Source organism: Polyergus mexicanus, unplaced genomic scaffold (assembly GCF_030449975.1).
Source record: "Polyergus mexicanus isolate NDT 795.1 unplaced genomic scaffold, iyPolMexi1.0 SCAF_14, whole genome shotgun sequence".
NCBI lineage: Eukaryota > Metazoa > Arthropoda > Insecta > Hymenoptera > Formicidae > Polyergus > Polyergus mexicanus.
Genome location: NW_027223334.1, coordinates 5,045,337 through 5,064,015, shown reverse-complemented (window position 1 = coordinate 5,064,015; position 18,679 = coordinate 5,045,337). Strand labels below are relative to the sequence as shown.

At 31.5% G+C, this 18,679-nt stretch overlaps 1 pseudogene; it reads right to left on the bottom strand.

Moving 5' to 3' along the window:
- Positions 1-1,169: 1,169 nt before the first annotated feature.
- The window catches only part of LOC138939133 (cytochrome P450 6k1-like), a 119,177-nt pseudogene continuing 101,667 nt past the window's right edge, over positions 1,170-18,679 (bottom strand).

The window sequence follows — 18,679 nt, the reverse complement described above, 5'->3', positions numbered from 1 at the left end:
AGAAAAAGCACTATTATCCTGACTTTGTCTCCCTACAAAAGCAGTTGGAAACAAAAACTAACATTTAGAAAAAGAATCCACTAAAAAAAAGCTTTCTGAGATCCCTAAAGTTAAAAAGTTAAATAAGGAAGTCCTGCAACAATGTCGAAGAGGATATCTTTATTTTTTGATTTTTGTCAATAGAATATATCTTTATATTGTATTTTGATTAAAATAAATCTAGATTTTGTAATTACACAGTGTTTTGCATATTTTCAAATGGGTACCTGGTTTGATCCTACCGGTAGGACAAAACCGGGTACTTTCTCCACAAAAAATCTTATTATTCTTGGTAAACAAAAATTTTTTTTCAGCGATTAGCCTTATTTTTTCATAGTTTAAGATTCACTAAAGACTAGTAACGGTTGGCAAAATTTTTTTACTCTCAGATTTTTTATAGGAAGGCAAATCCAAACCAATACCCGGTTTTATCTTATTTCTCCTTGTATATTATATACATAATATTATAATTTAATTATATTTATAAGTCATTTATTCTAAATTAGCATTATTTAACAGTATAGAGATTTTAGCAATCACCCCACAAACACTTACACATAGGCCGCCCGCAAGATGCCGCGAATTGTCAATCGACTCATCAAACCCGAGTTCCCGAGTCTGTGCGAGTTAGTCGATAACTTCTAACGTTCTTTAATGTCACTTATTGCTTATTGTTTTTAAATTTAATTTTCGAATTTAATTTTTATATATTGTTATCTATGAATCACAAAAAACGGTCCAAAATGTACATAATTAATGCATACTTATTAATGAAATTAAACAACAAAAAATTTGCGCGTCAATAACCGCGCTTTCGCTCTTATTCGCCGATTTCCTCACTTAAGATGTAATCGTCTTTATTAATTAAAACTTAAAATTAAACAGATTATATGTTATATGCATATTACGCAACAACGTAAATTAAAAATAATTAAAATGAATTATTAACTAATTCATATCGTCATAAAATGTTACAATACAACGATATTTGTAAAATAAATATTGATGGAATTGATACAATAATGACTATTATTATTCTAATTTATAGATGTATTTTTTCATCTTTTTCACCTTTGTTTCTTGAAAGGAATGCCAAAGCTTAAACTAAGCTTGATTAATTTTAGTTATTCTCAAATTCCATCCTTTGATGCTAATAGAAACGTTTTAGGATCAATTAGATATGGTATTTGTGTTTTATCGCAAGTTTCGACTTTATAATTTCGTAGTATCTTTATAAGACCAATCTTTATCTAATAAACAGCGAAGCAGGTATCTAAAAATAAAATTTAAAAAAAAATTATTACAAAGAAAGTTTCTTGACTAAAACAATTTTTCGTGTAAAAGCAAAATGAATGATACTTTAAGGAAATGAATACAAATCTACATATTTCACTTTACCAATGCAATTCCTTGGTCCATCACCAAAAGGTAAATAATGCATCGCGTGCCTGGCTTGCACTGCTTCGTCAGTAAATCTTTCTGGATCGAAAACATTTGGCTTTGGATAAATATCCGGATCTCGATCAATTGCGAAAACTGCAATCCACATTTTTTGATCTTTTGATATATTTAATGTGATACCATCGAAAGTATAACTTGCCATAAATTGTCTCGTAAAAAATGTCGTTGGCAGATATTTTCGTAGTATCTGCATATATTAAGAACAATATAAGGAAGAATTACTTGAAGAGCTATTTGTGAAATATAAGTTATAGAAATGCACGTATATTTATTAAAAATTAATCTATTAGCAATAAAACTATTGATATTATAATGAGGTTAAAAAAATCAATACATCTTTCTTTTAATAAATTTTTTTCTTCGAATAATGTATCTTTGAAAATTTTGTCCAAGTAATTCATCTTTTTTACATTCTCATATGTTAAATTGCTATCGTGCTTAGTGTGTTCTTCATCAATTTCCTCACGTAGTTTGTTTTGTATTTCCTGATTTAATACCAACTCGTAAAGAGTGTTACTCATGGTTATCGATGAAATTTCAAAACCGGCAAGGAAAAATACGAATGCTTGAGAAGCTATCAAGCTTTCAATCATTTCTGAAATGAGAAATTTTCTTTTTATGAATAAATTATATTTCTTGTTAAGGCTCCTGAGTAGTCGCCGTGAAACTCCGAGTTGACGGTGGCGACATAGGAATAAAGATGCTGCAGTAGGAATAAGAACCCTGTCCAACAACTTATCATATAAGTGAACTGGGATTTATATGTAACTTTCGGCTGCATTTTTTAGCTCACGCTTACTGCTCGCTGCTCCCCTCTTACTCCTCGCTCCTTAGCAACGATCACCGCATCAATCGCCGTACCCCGAATCAATATCCCGTAAATCTTAACTAAGGAGCATCACTTAAGTCTCAAGAACGTGCGTATCACAAATGTGATAGCACAATACTTCGATAACCATAAATATTTTAAATTGTTATAGAACGTACATATACCTAATTAATAATAGAATAATAATTATTTTTGTTATTAATACAAAATAAAATATTGCATAGAAAATTTTAATGAGAACCTTTACTACTATAGAGTATTGTGCTATTATATTTATGATGCGCACGTTCCTGCGACTAGCAGGGGAGGACGCGTCTTTGGGATCACCAAATTGAAAAAAGCTTTTATAGTGTAGTATTCTATTAGAAGAATACTTGAGCAAAAAGATAGAGCGCAATGCTCAGCCATTTCCAAGAAAATGATTTAAACAATATGGTTTTCCATATATCTGGCTCCGTTATATCAATCAGCGAAAAGGTGGTGTAGCTCGGGCATTAAGCGCGTGGCTATCACGCATCCAACCCGGGTTCAATTCTTGTCTCTGCCACTTTTTCTCTCATTTTTTTTTCATACAATCTAGCAACGAATATTTATTCATGTAAAATAAAATTAATTTAACTAAATTTTTTTTAATTTGCACTTTTGGAAGGCAATTTTCTTTTAATTTATTGACGAAACTGGGCATAATTTTTGTTAAACTTACAACCTTATTATTTTATGCATTCTACTCGATATAAAATGAAGCAAATAAAACGCCACTATTTGAACATAGTTATAATTTAATACAAAATTACAAACAATGTGTTAAAACTTATTCATCCTTGTTATCACTAACATCAATACTCTCTAGTGATCGGTTACAACTATTCGGATGATACTCGTCGTAATTACTTGTAATTTTGTATTAAATTATAATTATATGTTCAAATAGTGGCGTTTTATTTACTTCATTTTATATCGGATAGAATGTATAAAATAATAAGATTGTAAGTTTAACAAAAATTATGCCAGTTTCGTGAATAAATTAAAAGAAAATTGCCTTCCGAAAGTGCAAATTAAACAAAATTTAATTAAATTAACTTTATTTTACATGAATAAATATTCGTTGCTAGATTGTATAAAAAAGAATGAGTAAAAAAGTGCCAGGGACAAGAATTGAACCCGGGTCTGATGCGTGATAGTCACCCGCTTTAATGCCCGAGCTACGCCGAATTCTCGCTAATTGATCTAACGGAGCTGTATATAAGAAAAGCCATATTATTTAAATCAAATTTTTTTGGAAATGACTGAGCATTGTGCCCTTCCTTTGCTCAAGTATTTTTCTAATAGAGTACTACACTATATAATAGATATATAAAAGATATATACTGTATATATGTTATGTGTTAGTAGAGAGAAGCCTGAGTGAGAGAGGTAATGCCGGCGATTTTCGTGGGACGCTTTTTTTAGGTCGCAGTGCATCCACTTTTAGGAATTGGAAACACTTACCCACATCCACTTTTCGGTACTGTCGATCAAATCTCCATATGGTTTATGTCCGTGTTACATCCACTTTTCGATACTGTCGGTCATTTGGTTCATATCCGTGCTATATCCACTTTTCGATCTTTTCGATAGTGGTAGTACACTGATTGCTTGACAAAGAGAGATGTTGGCGCGGTCTTTGTCTCTCTTTCATCGCGTATGTGTGTAGTATCCGTGAAAGTACAACACCGATACGTTGAGCACACGGATACGATCGTTGAGAGATAAATCTAGATAAGGGGCGACAATCGCGTGCCGTCCTTGTTCCTCTAACGTATCGCTTTACGGTCGAGATACAACCTGAAAATGTTTTCTGGTCTCTCGTAGCAGAAAGCAGTAATGCAACAAGACTAACGGGCACCTACTTTTTGAGAATTTTATACTTGTATATAAACATATGTGTATATATATGTTTAAATTATAGTTCAAATTATACGTACAATTAAGTATTGTATGTTGATTAATAATAATAATAGAATAATAGGTAACAGAGTGAACAAATATACAAGATGTGCCTGTTAGACTTGATAACTTATTGTTTCGTTACTATAATATCGATGATACTTCGTGTACCATATCAACGAGATAGAGAAATAACACGATTGTCAATCCTTGTTTGACATTATTTTGTTAATGCAATTTACACTGCGCTTTACTTGCACTCCCCCGTGTGTGTGTGTGTGTGTGTGTGTGTGTGTGTGTGTGTGTGCGCGCGCGCGCGCGCGGTATTATTATGGTTGTTCATATATACTTGCGATTCTATACGGTGTCAAAAATGTAAATTATATCTATAATACTTATTTTGTTAATAACTTTTAAACGGATCGTGACCGCAACTTATTTCAAGGTCAAGGTGATTCAGGACGATGACCTTGACAACGTATTTTAAGGTCTAAGTCATACGAAGGTGGTCTCCTTTTATGCAGGTTTACCTTTACTTTTTCTATTACTAATCATGTTTTATATTTCTATAAAATAATTTATATTGTTATATCTGGTTTTATATTATTGTACAAAAATATATATTAATATCAATATAATAATGCTATTTATTGTTCACTATTATATTATAATTAATAAATAAATAACTTTGGTATTTGTTTTTTTTTTGTAAATTGCATTAACAAAATAATGTCAAACAAGGATTGACAATCGTGCTATTTCTCTATCTCGTTGATATGATACACAAAGTATCATCGATATTATAGTAACGAAACAATAAGTTACCAAGTCTAACAGGCACATCTTGTATATTTGTTCACTCTGTTATCTATTATTCTATTATTATTATTAATCAACATACAATACTTAATTGTACGTATAATGCGAATGTCGCTCCTTATCTAGATTTATCTCTCAACGATCGTATCCGTGTGCTCAACGTATCGGTGTTGTACTTTCACGGATACTACACACATACGCGATGAAAGAGAGACAAAGACCGCGCCAACATCTCTCTTTGTCAAGCAATCAGTGTACTACCACTATCGAAAAGATCGAAAAGTGGATATAGCACGGATATGAACCAAATGACCGACAGTATCGAAAAGTGGATGTAACACGGACATAAACCATATGGAGATTTGATCGACAGTACCGAAAAGTGGATGTGGGTAAGTGTTTTCAATTCCTAAAAGTGGATGCACTGCGCTGCTCTACGACCTAAAAAAAGCGTCCCACGAAAATCGCCGGCATTGCTTCTCTCAGGTTTCTCTCTGATGTTAGCTACAAGTTACCAGCATGTTACCTATACGTTAGAATTTTTATGCAGCGCCTCACGTTGCAAATCGATGAACTATGAGGCATGAAAACTGACGTTTTGACAGCCCAAATTATTCTTGCGTACCATTTCGTAATTATGCTAATGCTGTGGTGTATAACGTATTTGTGAAACTTATAAAATTGTCCGAAAACTAAGCTTAGCAAGTTAAATATTATGTAAAAAGAACATTTTCCACTTCTTTCGACAGCTGTCAAACTACACCCATACAACACTAAAGCTTGCAACAACATTGCTGCAACATTGCAATATTGTATATTGCAGTTTAATGTTGCAGAAATATTGCAAAGACATTATTTTACAATATAACTTCAGCAATGTTACAGCAACATTCGAAAATATTCCAAAAAAAGTATTCAATAATCGCTAGTTTATTTGTTTACCGCTATGCGGCGCATGTTGCGCTATCTATTCCGCATTTAATATTTAGTCACGGTGATTATATAAAATTTACAAAGAGCGGCTAATAAGATTAAAGATATAATAATTATTTTTATTAGTTTAAGTTGTATGATATGACCGCAACACGGGGGATTCAGACATTGGACTAAGAATTCTTTTAATAGTTCCCATTCTTATATAAAATCAAAAATTTGATAATAATTTTCTAATATGCAAAAGATACTTCAGATTTTAATAAATAAATTTTGAGATTATAATATAAAGACGAGAGAGATGTGAAAAAACTCATTGTATGCGTAAATCCACCACGATCTTTTTGCATCCGGATATCTGAATATTTCGGATACAAAGAAATTGTGAATTTACACAATTGCAAATTGAGTTTTTTCTTATTTGACTTAGATACTCTCTGTCACTGAAGGAAGTCGAATGTGTAACCAAAAATTTACATTTTATAATTTCGTTATTATTATAATACAGAAAATCTACAATATATACACACTAGATGCTGACTCTTATATTCCTAATTTCTTATTATTTTTTTTACATGTTAAGAATATTATGTCGATAAATATATATAAAGCATTATTGCATATACCCAGTCAGCCAGGTCTGTTCTAACAGATATTGCCAAGTGCTTGCTACAAATTATTGTCAGCAAAAAGGCCACAAATTTGGTACAAGAGTTGTTATTACCGATTAAGCTGGCAGATTGCCGGCAAGAATCAAGCAAAGCTTGCTAACATAACTACACAGCAAATTGGCGGCAGAAACCGAGCAAAGCTTGCTGACATGACTGACATCAGATTGTCGGCAAAAACTGAGCAGGATCTAGAGTGCGCAATCTGATGGCAAATTGGCAGCAAAAACCGAACAAAACCTGCAGCTTATTACAAAGTATTATAAAATAGTTCAGTCGCTTATCGCTATGCGGCGCGTTATTCATTATCTATACCCGTATTCAAATTCTTGTCATGAGTGTATATAAAGCCTACAAAATGCTAATAATATTATAATATATATATTTCTATCAGTTCAATTTTTGACACAATTCTTATACAGGAAATTCAGATATTGAATTGATTTTTTGCAAATCGGACAGATATTTGTTCGATTTTCACTTATTCAAACAATTTCTGTCCAAAAAGATCTTTAATTTTATAAATTAAGTTATTTGAATTTACCTATATGTTTTAACATATTAATATATGATTTTATATAATGTCTAATTATCTAATGGTCATTTTATGACCAAAACTTATCATCATTTTATTACTTAGGGTTAAGGCTTTAAATCTATTTAAATATATATTTTTATATGAATGGCCAAAAGCTGCAGAATTTGTTCGGTTTTTGCTGACAATCTGCTATCAGATTGTCTTGCGCAGATCTTGCTCGATTTTTGCCATCAATTTGACGTCAAATCATGTCAAGCTTTGCTCGGTTTTTGCCGTCAATTTGCTGTCAGGTTATGTCAACAAGCTTTGTCACCAAAACACAAGCTTAATGCGGACACAGATGGCACTGGATTTGTTACCAAGTTTTGAGCGAATTTGATGCCAATTTGGCAACAATTTGTTATCAAATTGCTTACTGGGTATATTATATTGCTATGTTGCTGCAATATTATATTGCAATATTTCTGTAGGCGGACATTTTACTGTTGCTGTAATATCATAACAACGTTGCAGCAACATTTCGCAATGTTTCTGCAATGTTGCAATCTTGCAGAAAAATGTTGCAATGTTGTTGCAATCTTGCGATGCTGTATGGGCATGTTTTCCCGTATGACTAGGCTTACTTTGACATTCATTTTACAGTTATTTATTAATTGTCAAAGAAAAAGCTTAGTTTTCGGACAATTTGACAAGTATACTAAAGCGATCTGTAGTCTTGTTTCTTTAAAATATCTTTTTATTTAAAAATGGCACGAATTCTCAGCATGTCATTTCTCGCTTCTGACGTCATTCCAATATGGCCGCGGCGACTACTCAGGAGCCTTAAATATTAAAAATTATGAATAATTTAGCTATTTAATAATTAATATACAGTAAATTAATATTTTGTATACGCAGAAACTCATAAACTTTTCTGTTTGTAAAGTTTTCGCATTACATAAAATATTCATAAAAATAAACAGTCGTTACTCATTAATATCGCTTACTTTATCTGGATTTTTTTCTCAATTCGCGCAGCATATCAATAAAATAAAGTGCTTAACGACATTATTCGTTTCTCTATAATTCATGATTTCTACGACCTATATGAAAAATCTGTTAATCTCCGTTTGTGTTACAATATAATTGAGCATTTCATAGAGCCACTTCATAAAGCCATGGTATTGTCTCAATCTCATTCGCAAAGTATTTTTGATTAGCGTAAAGAACATTCTTCCCATTCTGTGAAATTCGATGTTTTCATCCGATAGAACGTTCATCTCAATGCTGAAGACGCAAGTACTGGTTACATCGGTCGTATACTTAGCTGTCAATTCGCGACATTCTATAGGCCTGTTTTTATTCACTAGTTTTTCTATGTATTGTTCAAGATATTTAGCGCATTCCGATATTAAAGAGAACACCTTCTTTAGTTTACCGGATGTAAAAACGGGCGATAGCTTTATTCTTAAAGGTCGCCATCTTTTAGACTCCAGAGCGAAAAGATGTTGCGACAGTGGGTCAATCTGCAATGTAAATAATGAGTATAATTATAATTGAGTAAATTTTTCAATTTAAGAACACATTTTGCTGGATTACAACAACTTGACTGAAAAGAAGCTGAAGACTATTTAAAACTAAGAATAAAAAAGGCTCTTATGATTAAAATCAAGAATGTCAATAAAAATGGCAATATCGAGCCAAGCGCGGTATTAAGGGCGCAGAGATATATATTATAATTATAAAAATTACATTAAAAATAAAATAGATTAAAATAACGGACGTTTCGACCCTTTTTTGGGGCCATTTTTAGAACAATGAATTAAAATTAAAAGTTAATACAAAAGTAAATAAATAATCTTAAACGGCTAAACGCATAATTACGGAGAAACTGATAGCAGATTGCGCAGATTTCTCACGTTCACAGACCATTCTCCAAGGCAACCATGTTGTCGAGAAGGTGTAATCCTCAAATTTTCGAATGGAAATTAACGCAAACATGGTGTACTTTAATATAATCTGTAAAAAAGCGGAGCAGTATATGGTGGGTGAAAGACGACAAAATCTATGTCGAAAAGTTGTAATGCTTACGGAACGTACAGGTCGGTGCAGAGCAATCACTATGAAATTTATACTGGACCGAACTCTCAGACTATCGACGGAACAATAAGCTAATTGTTCGGTAAATAATAGACCTATTTGATTCGGTAAAATAATAGACCTATTTCGGTAAATAATAAACCTATTTGATGTCAAAGATAAACGAATATCGCAAAGCAGTAAACAATAACCAATACATAAAAACTTATAAAGATAAAGGTTGTCGCAATAAAATAAACAAATAAAACACAATATAAAACAAAAACGGTGTCAATAAGTTAAAATATCTAAAAAATAGACTTTACAAAAAAGTATCAACACATTAAAACCAAATTTTAAACAGTTAAAAGGAAACATAATACTAAAAAAAAAAAAATATTAAAAAAATGCAAGCTTTCGATTGCGACCAGTTTGAATAAGATTGGTGCAGTCAATCCTGAGGTATCATAATTGTATCAAGCAAAATACCAGAATTGCGACATTTATTTTTTTTCACTTTCCAACTTTTAGACCCACGTACGCTCGCACGCACATACGCAAAGCGATTTTTTCCCTCAAGGCGCGTTCGCAGCGCTCATGTACGATTTGTTGTGTTTCTAGCCGCTAAGAAAGAGGTTTTTCGGGATTTGTACGCCTAAAGGATTAGGATCCACGCTCGAAATAAGACACTCCCGGATGTTAGGTATAATTTAGTATATTTTGCAAGATTTAATACACTTTCACTTATTCGCGATTATAATAGTCGGGCGCGATACGTACGGTACTTCGATACTATTACTGAGCGAGCGCGTAGCGAGCATCGGTGCATCTCGCGCTTATTATATATTTTAATTAATTAGGTCGTTGATTAGGGAGGAGTGTGGTGTCCCTGACCGGAGCATGTCTCGTGCTCCGCTTGTCAGTCTGTCTCGTCAGCTGCTTATTCAGCTTCCGAGAACTTGACCGTGACTTCCTTCTCTTTAGTCACGTATCTTACTTTTATTTTATTAATATTCTTTTATTACTTTACTTTTTCTTAATTATCTTTCCTTGCTCTCTTTTCTAATTTTAATGCTTTGCTTTACTCAGCTCTTTCTTACTCTTTTCTGTTTCACTTTATTGTTTTATCCTTTAATATATTAAGAAATTGGTCGGGTTACGACAGATTATTCGTTTGAATGTGCAAATATGCCTTGAGAGACAATGTGTATGCATACGTATATGTGCGTGCATACGTATATGATATGTATCAAATGACACGGTACCATCGCGATGTCAAGATATAATAAGGTTAAGGTTATATTTGAATCTGTTGTAGAAAATATATTTGATGCTATCGAGTAAGTAGATTGAAATTTCGTATATAATATATATACGAAATTTCAATCTTCTCTCTTCCGATCTTCTCGAAAGGATTGATTTTGCTTTATCCTGCAAATAAGTGTTATAATTTAGATAATATTCAAATATAATCAAGAAATATACTTATAAAACAATAAATAAACATATATAAACAGATATATATATATATATAGTACATCTGTTGAATTTGTCCACTAGAGCCACTACGTAGTGACGGTGGAAGATCGTGTTATTAATTGGGAGCAGAAGAGGGGGCTGCTTAGGCGTAATAATTTAGGATGGGCTACTCGAGGATTCCACTTCACGCCCGCAACGCTCACGATATCATTTCATCCTTGTTGTTCACCGAAAGTTAAACAAAGACAAAAGATGTGTTGTGAGGATACATGCACACATGCATACATGTACGCATGCATACGTACATACATATATACAGATATTTTTATCTGTCTTCATTTTATATTAAAAAATTATCTTTCAAAATATTATTATTTCTACGATAGTTAAAATATTTTACTTAACGCGACACGCAATATCTGCTTAAAATAATGAATAGAAAATGATAAGATTATATTAGGTTAAGCCTGAATTTGAATGCAAATAAACAAGATATATTATGAATATTATAATGTATAGACTTTTTAGTATTTAATAACATTTTGTAATATTTCAGATACTTATCGAATTTTAGTGTGAGAATTCACATAAAATTATTATTACTAACCATAGTTTGATATTTTGTGTTCTTTATTATTCTTTCCTAATTAGTAATCTATGTATATCTATCATGAAAAAGTAGGAGATGCACATGATATCCGATTCAATAATAGTTTCTCAATGAAAAGTCTATCTAAATTTATCCGAATTTATCATTCGGTATTTGCAACAAAATAAATATGCACATTTTGGAAATTGAAACTATTGCAACGTATCCGACATTTCCTAGACAGTACAAGGATTCCAAAAGGCATCCAGGACATACATGTAGGATATCCTGAGGATATCTCATTTTAATCCTCGGATCTCCTCTGGATGTCCTGAGGAAGAGTAAATGATAGCCGAATATTAGCCTCTGTGGAATTCAAGAAAGTCCTGTGGAACATTCTAAAGATTTCTATGAGATATGTTAGGGATATTTTTCATACGTTTCAGGGAGCAAATTTTGAAAATTGCGTCCTATTATTTACTGCCGGTACTGAAAATGTAATACTGAAAGTAGTTTACGTTCTTTGATAAAAAGTCTCTTAATCTACATGGATATTAGGTTTGGCTTTGAACTGTGTAATATTTTGTAAACAATCCAATATCTTAATTCCCTAAGTTGAGATTGCATCAGAAATTGAACTGATAGAATATAATTACATTTTTAATTTGCCAGTTACTTTTTACAAGTTTTATATAATTCTCATGACCAAATCTTAAATACGAGATCGCGCGTCGCATAGCGATAAACAAATGAACTAGCGGCTGAATACTATTTTTTGTGACGTTTCTGAACGTTGCACACAGTAATATTTCTCATAAAATATTAAATAAATAATAATATATAAAAAAATCCCAACTTGTATGTAAAAAAAGTTTAATATTTATCCCTAAAAAATAACTTTAAAAAAAATTTTTCTTTGAAAAATAATTTTCATAAAAAATAAAAAAATAAAAAATGATTTTCCTTTAAAAAATAACTCTAAAAAATAAAAACCTTTAAAAAGTCAAAAATCAAAACTAAATATGAAATCAAGTTAACTAGCCAAGTACATAGAAACAGTTCAGTTTGTAATTTGAAATAATATTTATTTGATAAAATCAGTCTTGCATTTATAGAAATATTATAGGTTTTCTCGAGAAAATTTAAATGCGCTTTATTTTTATAGAATTACGTTGTTATGTCCCCCCCTCCCAAATAAATATTATATATAATATATAAAATAGCACCATTATATTGCGGATTTTATTACAAATGGTACATCATAAAAGTACTTAACTCTTAATGCTTATAAAAAGAAAAAATATATCGTCCTGAATTACAATAATAATTCCTTCCAATAATTTGTAAGCTTTTATTACCATATATGATTGGTTGCAATCATATGAAGGAATACCAGATATTGCACACTTAGTCTTTCAAAAACGGAAGTTTCTTTACATTTCTTCTGGAATAACTGTTTTTTTAATAACAAGAATATTCATGCACAAACCGCATATGATATGAAATATCTTTTAAACCAACCAGCACACGAATAAAAATCGCCTCTGGGATAAAATATATTTTTAATAACCAGAGCGCACATGCAAACCGCTTCTGGAATAAAATATTTTTTAATCCAACCAGCACACGAATAAAAATCGCCTCTGGGATAAAATATTTTTTTAATAACCAGAGCGCACATGCAAACCGCTTCTGGCATAAAATATTTTTGAAATCGACCAGCACACTGTTATAGCCCGAACAGGCTATACACGAATTATTAAATATATTATTCTAAATACATATTATCTTATATGATTGCTCAACGTGTAACGCGAATACAGATCACGTTACGAGCGTTGACCGAACAAAGCGCTGACAACGCGAGCCACGCGCTAAGCCCGAGCGACCGTGCAATCATTTCATTGCGAAAACGCGGAAATCAGGGCAAGCGGAAGAAGGACATTGCGAAAATGCAACGTAGAAGTCCTACTTAAAAGCGAAATAAAAAGGAATAAAGAAATTGCGAAAGTGCAAGCAAAGAAGTCCTACTTAGAACTTCTTAGCTTGCATCCGGAGATTGCCAAAATCAAGCGACATGACACACAGCCTTGTCGCTAAACGACCCCCTCCCGGGAAGCCAAAGGGAGTTAATAAAAAGGCCCACCGCTAACGAACGGCGGGCAGTCTTTACCATAAATATTACGCGGGCAGTCTTGATCATTAATTAATATTACGCGGGTAGTCGCAATAACTACCAAACGGGCAATCTTTATTCCTTTACGCGAGCAATATCTCTAACAACCGCGAGTGTCAAAACGAGTATCAATAATTATTAAAATATTGAATAGCCACGCAGTCGGCAGAAATATATACGAAGAAGCGAGAGGCGAGTCTCGAGACCGAAATTCGACTCTAGACACGCGCACGTTAAGATATCCGTTATCGTGATACGTGACGCGAGCGAAAGTGCGGGAACATTGTAATCAAGTCACAAATAAAATAGATATTAATATATTTATTTAACTGAAAAGGTGTCATTTTAAACAAACAACAACAAGTGAAGTTCTCAGGCGGAGCCCGAATTCCCAAATTCCTTCCGGCAAACGATCCCAACTACCGTGCCTCTCCGGAGGCACAACAACACGAATAAAAATCGCCTCTGGGATAAAATATTTTTTTAATAACCAGAGCGCACATGCAAACCGCTTCTGGAATAAAATATTTTTTAAACCAACCAGCATACGAATAAAAATCGCCTCTGGGACAAAATGTTATTTTTTTAATAATCAGAGCACACATTCAAATCGCATCTAGTGTGAAATATTTCTTAAAACAACTAGTTCACGATTAAAAATCGCCTCTAGAATAAAATGTTATTTTTTTAATAAGCAGAGCGCACATACAAACCGTTTTTGGAGAGAAATATTTCTTTCGACAACCAGTTTACGAATTGATCGCTTCTGGGATACATTCTTCAACCAAAACATACATGTAAAATGTTTTTGGTGAGAAATATTTCTTTCGACAACCAGCTCACGAATTGATCGCCTCTGGCTAATTAATTACTGTGACACAACTACAATTGCAAAATATATATAATCAATTTTCAGTGAAATATACAAATAAGCAAAAGATTAATTATATTATAATAAGTTTGAAGTTACTATTACATATACACAAACATATACACACATGTGTAGATAATATATAACACACTTATAGTATGCTCAGATAAAAAAGAGATGGACAGAGAAGAATGGACAAAGAGAGAAAAAAGATATGAGTGTAACTGAGCAAGTATCTGTACAAGTGCTACAAGTAAGAAAAAAAAGGAAATAGTTATATCTTTTTCTGTAGCAATACTTTATGCTCACTAATGTCTAGTGACTGATGTGAATTATCTATCGATACATCGTTTTACAGCCATTCCCTTGCTTACTCATTCCTATTCTCTCTCTCTCTCTCTCTCTCTCTCTCTCTCTCTCTCTCTCTCTCTCTCTCTCTCTTCCTTTTTCCTTTTTTTGCCCATATCTTTTTTGTCCATTTATTTATAATAAAAATACTATATGAGTATTAAATACTATGTGCATCATATATGCATCATATATGTTTATGTGTATACAATCATTCTAAATTCCATTTGAAGATCAATTTTATATTACAATTTTTTATATAAAAATCGTTATGTTGTTTTCTATTTAGGAATTGCTTTAAAGATATAATTAAAAAAAAAATTTGGGATATTACATTTTTACATAATATTACATTATCATATTTATATTTTTGTATAGACTGCATGGAAATCAAATTAAATAATATCTAAAACATATTAGTATATAGTATACATTAAAACAACTCCTTCTAAAATTATGGTATATAAATATACTAACTTTTTGACCCTTATTCTTTTTAAGAAATGTCTGCGGGCAAGCGTCTCTCGAAAGTTATATTTTCGTCCCAGTATGTGGGGGGACACACTGTTAAAATCACGCTACAAAAACATAACACTCGTTTTTTAAATTCAATGCGTTATAACGCGTTATAACAGTTGAGCGTACTTTTGCGGTAATCTCTTGTTACGCGTATGTACAGAACATGCGCGATTGAGTATCTGCCGCGCACTGATATGATCGCGTGTGCCTGCCTGCATGTGTGTGTGTATGGTATAGTCGACTTATTCCCCGATATATACATACATACATGCTTACATACATGCATGCTACAAATATCGCGGAATAATAAAAACAAATGCGCATCTTTATAAATGAATACTCTCTAACCGAATAAAAAAATTATTTTCATATTGATTAAAATTAATTCGATATATAAAACCATTATTCATAAATATTTTACGACAAAAATTAAATTTCAAAATTTTTGCTTTAAAAAAAGTTTATTTTCTATAAATATAGGCAAGCTTATATAAATATGCAAATGTTTGGTAACATAAGAAGATAAAATATATCAAATTTTCTTTTCTCATTCATAAATTACTAAATATAACTATGAATAATAATAAATTGTCATAAAGATTATATGTGTATATATATATATATATATATATATATATATATATATATATATATATATACACATATAATCTTTATATATATATATATATATATATATATATATATATATATACATACACATATACACATAAGAGAATATAATAATGGAAAAGAAAGAATACAATAAAAAGAACGAGCAAGAGAGAGATTATATAATAATATATACTATATATATATATATATATATATATATATATATATATATCTCTTGCTCGTTCTTTTTATTGTATTCTTTCTTTTCCATTATTATATTCTCTTATTTATTCGACTTTTATTCTTTTTATTCTCGTCTTCCAATATAATAATAATTATTAGTTTAATCATTAATTTATTCATCTTTATTTTATAGAATATAAATGAGATATTGTGTATTGTAAATAGAAAAAGTAGTTAATTATGTGTATTTTTGTATGTACATGTGTTGTATTTAATTATAGTTAAATAGAAAAAAAAATAACTTATTGTTGTGTATCTCATTTATGCTTTATAAAATAAAACTAAATAAATAAATTTATCATATAGGGAGATGAGAATAGAAAGAATAAAAGTTGAGCAAATAAAAGAATATAATAATGGGAATAAATGAATAAAAAAATATAATAATGAACGAGCTGAAAGAGAGAGAGAGAGAGAGAGAGAGAGAGAGAGAGAGAGAGAGAGAGAGAGAGAGAGAGAGAGAGAGAGAGAGAGAGAGAGAAGGGCGAGTGAACGCGTAAATGAATATGCGAAAAGCATGAAGCTAATTGTAAGCGATACGCGATACGTAATAGATAGCGAGCGAGCGATTAGAAAGAGACAGAGCGTATGATCGAGATAGAAAAGATACTGCAATAATGTTAGTGTGTACATGTATATTACTCTCATATGCATGAAAGAAACAAAGATAGTACGATTATGTTTGTCCTTGTCATATAAGATTGCAGCTCCGTCTATCGCGACATCACACAACTAATCTACTGCTCTGTTTTACTCTTCAGCCTCGATTTCGCACACGCACATATGCACGAAAATTTCATTTTGCAAAATCTTTTTTATAAAGCTTCTAAACTCACTTCTCTAGTTCACTTATACTCTTTGATGAAATGCCGAGTGCGGAGTTTACTGATTAGCACGTGTAGATTACAAATTTGGTATATTAAGTAAATGTTGACGAGTACTCTGCGTTGATACCACTGCTTTTTTCTCATTTTTTTCACTTTTCATATGAAATCGTGAACTCCGCACTCCGTTATTATGTATACTTTAATTATGGAAAAGGATTTGTTGATATCTATAATCAACAAAAAGATTTTGCAAAATAACTAATATTCGCGTTCTGTCGGTAATCCGGCATCCTCTTAAGAGGATGCCGGATTACCGACAGAATGCGAATATTAGTAGGATTGCAAAATCTTTTTGTTGATTATAGATATCAACAAATCCTTTTCCACAATTAAGGTACACATAATAACGGAGTGCGGAGTTTAACATTTCATATGAAAAGTTGAAAAAAATGTGAAAATTACAGTTTTGTTATCGGCTTCTGCCGTCAACATTTACTTAATATAACAAATTTGTAATCTGTACGTGCCTAATCAGTGAACTCCGCACTCGGCATTTCATCAAAGAGTATAAGTGAACTTAGAGAAGTGAATTTAGAAGCTTTATAAAAAAGATTTTACGATGCTACACTTTCGTGTATATGTGTGTGTGCGAGATAGAGACTCAAGAGTAAAACAGAGCAGTAGATTAGTTGCGTGATGTCGCGATAGACGGAGCTGCAATCTTACATGACAAGGACAGACATAATCGTACTACCTTTGTCTCTTTCATGCGTGGAGAGTAATATATATATACGCACTAACATTATTGCAGTATCTTTTTTCTCTCGATCATACGCTCTGTCTTTTTCTAATCGCTCGCTCGCTATGTACTACGTATCGCTTAGCTTCATGCTCCTCGCATATTCACTTACGCGTTCACTCGCGCCTCTCTCTCTCTCTCTCTCTCTCTCTCTCTCTCTCTCTCTCTCTTTCATTCTGCTCGTTCATTATTGTATATTGTATTCTTTTATTGCCATTATTATATTCTTTTATTTGCTTAATTTTTATTCTTTCTATTCTCGTGTCCCTACATGAAAATAAATAAATTTATTTATTTATGTTTATTTGATACATCATAAATGAGATACACAAGTTATTTTCTTTTTCTATTTAATTATAGTTAAATACAACACATGTACATACAAAAATGCACATAATTAAATACTTTTTCTATTTATGACATACACAATATCTCATTTATGTTGTATAAAATAAAGACGAATAAATTAATGTATTATTATGTAGGAAGACGAGAATATAGAAAGAATAAAAGTCGAAGAAATAAAAGAATATAATAATGGGGATGAAAGAATACAATAAAGAACGAGGAGCAAGCGAGATGACAAACATCAAACAGTTCCGAAGTCTCGTTCGCGAGGCTCTCTTTATCTATAATATCTCGGGTTACATATCGTTCGTAAAATTTCTGTTTTTCGTATTTTATCGATATCAAAATAATTTTAATAGATTAATGAGATTCTTGCGATTAAAATAATACTAAACATGACATAAATCAGATAATTTTTAATCAGTTATGTTATTAAAATTATGATTACTTATTTCATTTAAAATAATCGGATTTATATCGTATTTGGTGTCATTTTAATCGCAAAAATGTAATTAATCCATTACAATTATTTTCAGATATATAAAATGCGAAATACGAAAGTTTTATTTTCTATAGTAAGATGACATATATACGTGA